Source organism: Quercus robur, chromosome 11 (assembly GCF_932294415.1).
Source record: "Quercus robur chromosome 11, dhQueRobu3.1, whole genome shotgun sequence".
NCBI classification, from domain to species: domain Eukaryota; kingdom Viridiplantae; phylum Streptophyta; class Magnoliopsida; order Fagales; family Fagaceae; genus Quercus; species Quercus robur.
In genome coordinates this window covers 32,251,526-32,255,208 of record NC_065544.1, presented here as the reverse complement: position 1 = coordinate 32,255,208, position 3,683 = coordinate 32,251,526, and the positions used below count along the sequence as shown (strand labels likewise).

The window sequence follows — 3,683 nt, the reverse complement described above, 5'->3', positions numbered from 1 at the left end:
CTTGTCCCCCACATTAGCTTTTTTTTGGGGAGTGGAAGAGAGAACTTGTGGTTCTTGCGATTAAAGTAAAGAGTGGCGTTAATAGAATTGAATAATGGTGAAAGAGAGCCATCTGACTTTTGATACAAGCATGGTTGTTTTTATGAATTTATCTCAGCATGTTTAACTAAAGTCAATTTTTTTACCACTATGCTGGATTGTCTAAACTCTATAAGAGTCCTTACTCATTTAAAACTTGGATGAAATAGAGGAATGGGGTCTATGATGATTCTCATCAAAACATTAATCCATGACTGTTGGGCAGGAGGACCAATCAACCATGATGAAATAAATCACCCTAGGCATCATGGCGCAATGCAGAGGCACCAATTGGGAAAGATGATTTCTCTATTGAATGTTGGTCATGGAAATCGTTCAGTCAATCAATGGACACAGAAGAACTCCAGAGGTTATTACAAATGAAATTAATCATACCATTCCCACCAATGCAAACGTCATAGCATAATAACCATTAAAACATTGGCATCGAAGAGCAATAGCAAGTCAGTTTCAAAATTCGGTCCCACTTCCTTGAGCAACCAACTGGAATCTCAATAACACATAAATAACATAATGGTAGTAGATTAGATGAATCCACTGAACTAAGTTATATAATTATACCATCCAAATACCACAATGCCAACTTCGCCACCAAGATCTAGATCTGCCCCTTCTGCTTCTAGGGCAACCACTTCCCTCCCAACTAGTCCATCTCTGATGACAACCTCACTGCCGAACTCTTCCCTCAGGTACACCACAATTGAGTACACACAAGATCCACAGCCACAGCTACAAGGCTCTCCGCATTTGCAGTCTGATACTTTCATGATCAAAAAGGAGATGAGGCACCTCAAGCTCACGCTTCACAGGCCTTGGATTGATAATTAATTGGTTATTATGTTTGGGACCTTGGTGAATGTTTATTAAGGTTTTGCTCAGATCCCCAAGACTTAGGGGTTCAAGGGATCTAAGGACTTATGACTTACCCAAGGACCGGCTTCTTGAGCATATGAGCTTTCCTAACAAGAAGCCCAAGTCAACTACTAATGTCATTGCTGGTGCAAGGGATGGACTCCGATGAGAGCATTTCTCTCTCTCTTGCCCAAGGCTGAGTGTGAGTTCAGGGCGAACTCGTACCACAAGTTTTCCTTCCTTTTATTGAACGAAAAAGAGAACTGATTACATTTCTTTTTTGAATTTGACTTTTAAGTATGTATTGGAGGAGTAGTTGCCAAAAGATCCATGTCCAGTGCCTACAGATCAGAGGGCTACAGGGTGCACCAGCATGGGATTGAGTCATGCCACAAGTTACTTAGGAGCATGTGTTCCTGGTTGGCTGGTTCTAGGGGTAGAATAATGGCCTCTAATGGTAACAGAAGGTACAGTTAATTTTAAATTTTGGATTAAGTAAAAGAATGGGGTCAATAATGATTCTCATCATTCTTGATGAGAATGAGGGGATTTTCATGAGACATTGATCCATGACTGTTGAGCAGGGCCAGAAATAAATCATCCTAGTTATTGTGGTGCAACACAAAAGCATTACAGAGAAACTGTAAGAGATCATAGGTATAACAGTAACACCCAAACAGAGAACATATTAACATGATCACTCTCTATAGAATGTTGATCATGACAATTGTTTGAAAACCACAGGCACAGTCAACCCACATAATCAGTTTCAGTCAATCAAGGAACACACATGATGTAATCCAGAGGATATATTACAAATGAAATTAATCACACCCTGCCAACCAATGCAAAAAACACAGCCATAATCATTAAACCACTGGCATCAAAGAGCAATAGCAGCCAGTCTCAAAGATTCAGTTTCACTTCCTTGGGCAACCAACTAGAATCTCAATAAGCAATATTCCTATATTTGATGCCCATAACAGTAGACCAGATGAATCCATTGAAATACCTCATACTAGTAAGTAATAAAAAGTAAAGGCTGCACACAAGATATATGGATCACTTCAAATGAGTAATGCAAAAATATTCATTATCTAGCAATCACCACAGGTTCAACATTAGATAAACCAAAACATAAATTCTCAAAAGTTTCTTCAAACTTTGAAATAACTAATCTGGTCTTGCTTGGGCCAAGACCTCTATTCTTGCGCTGTAGCCAATTACACCCATTTAATGGTACTGCAAGGCAAAAAGTTCCAAACATAAGAATAAGCTAAAAACAACTAAAATTATATTGCATACAAATTACAATTCACCATTACTACAAAGACCATAAAAAACATTACCTTAATGAAGCTAATTTCCTTGGCGTTGCTGCGGAAGCACTGTCTGCAGCACATGAGACCATACTTCCTGATCAACCCATGGGGGTCTCCGCAGACGTGGCTGCCCAACAAAAATAAAACAACACAAAATCAATATAACATACAACATAAAATGATGTGTGAAAATTTAGTATAATCCGAAATATTTTTGAAATCATTACAATTCAAGAACTCCAAGTAATTAAATCTTCAAAAGATGAAACCATATTGCCAAAAACGAAAAAGGGTCTACACCTAATATTTTCACTAATCACCAAGGCCATAAATAATACACTTCTTGGTAGCAAAATCATTTCTAAACATAGTATTATAAAAACAACAGGATTATCCTAAAGCAATTAACACCCGTGATAGAGAAAAAACCATATTACAAATAAGTCAAACAGATATCTAGGAACAAAACAAACAATCATATTCATAAATAACTACAATAGAAGATAAATAGAATCTAGAATGAACAAAGGATTTGATACCAGGTACGGGACCCAGGGCCGTAGCTCTCGGGGTGAGAGTTCCACGCGTTTGAGTGCCCAATTCTTGCTTTGAAGGTTGAGGGAGAGAGAGAGCGAAATATGCAGAGCTGCGCGAGCAAGAGCAAATCGAAAGTGATACGGGTCAGGCTATGAAGTTAAACTCTATGCCCATTAGATACTAGTCGGCCCACTTTTATGGTAGCCTAAATATTTAGGTCCATTTGGATTGAACTTATTGTTGCTGAAATTGAAAACTGAAAATTGAAAATACTGTAGCAAAATAATTTTTAAATGTGTAAATAGTACCGTGAGACTCATTTTAAATATTTTTTAATACGTAAACAGTATATGTACAGTGCGTGAACAGTACATACACTGTTGATAACAGTACATTTTGTCTCCCAAAGTCAACAAATGCGGGCAAAAAAAAAAAAAAAAAAAAACAAATGAAAACGCAACTAAGGAAAACGTGGACGCAGGATTCTTTTGAATCCAAACGCCCTCTTAGTTGAAGAATTTGAAGAATATAATTATTGTTGGAAAATAAGGGAATATAAAGATATTTGGTGCTTAGCTGCAGGTTTTAGATCCATCTCAGCTAGTTGTGTTAGGCGTAGTGCCAATGGTGTTGCTCATGCTTTGGCAAAATTTGCTTGGTTATCTGATAATGATATTGTATGGATGTAGGAGGATCCTCCCCCTGCTGTGGATGCTCTGTATTTGGATTCTAGTCTTTTGATTTAATGAAAGTCATTTGGTTCCGATTTCAAAAAGAGAGAAATATTAGAGTGAAATTCTATCTAAATTGCTTATATCTCTTTTTACTCGCTATCTAAGTTTCTTTGTTTCTATTTGTGTATTACAATGAAAG

General features: G+C 37.3%; 1 long non-coding RNA gene across 1 annotated transcript; it reads right to left on the bottom strand.

Annotated features, from left to right (window-relative positions):
* Positions 1–2,023: 2,023 nt before the first annotated feature.
* Positions 2,024–2,993, bottom strand: LOC126706810 (uncharacterized). The gene is made up of 3 exons (XR_007648715.1): positions 2,813–2,993; positions 2,301–2,400; positions 2,024–2,193 (listed from the first exon to the last, which is right to left on the bottom strand). It is a non-coding gene; the product is annotated as an uncharacterized LOC126706810 (long non-coding RNA).
* Positions 2,994–3,683: the final 690 nt, after the last annotated feature.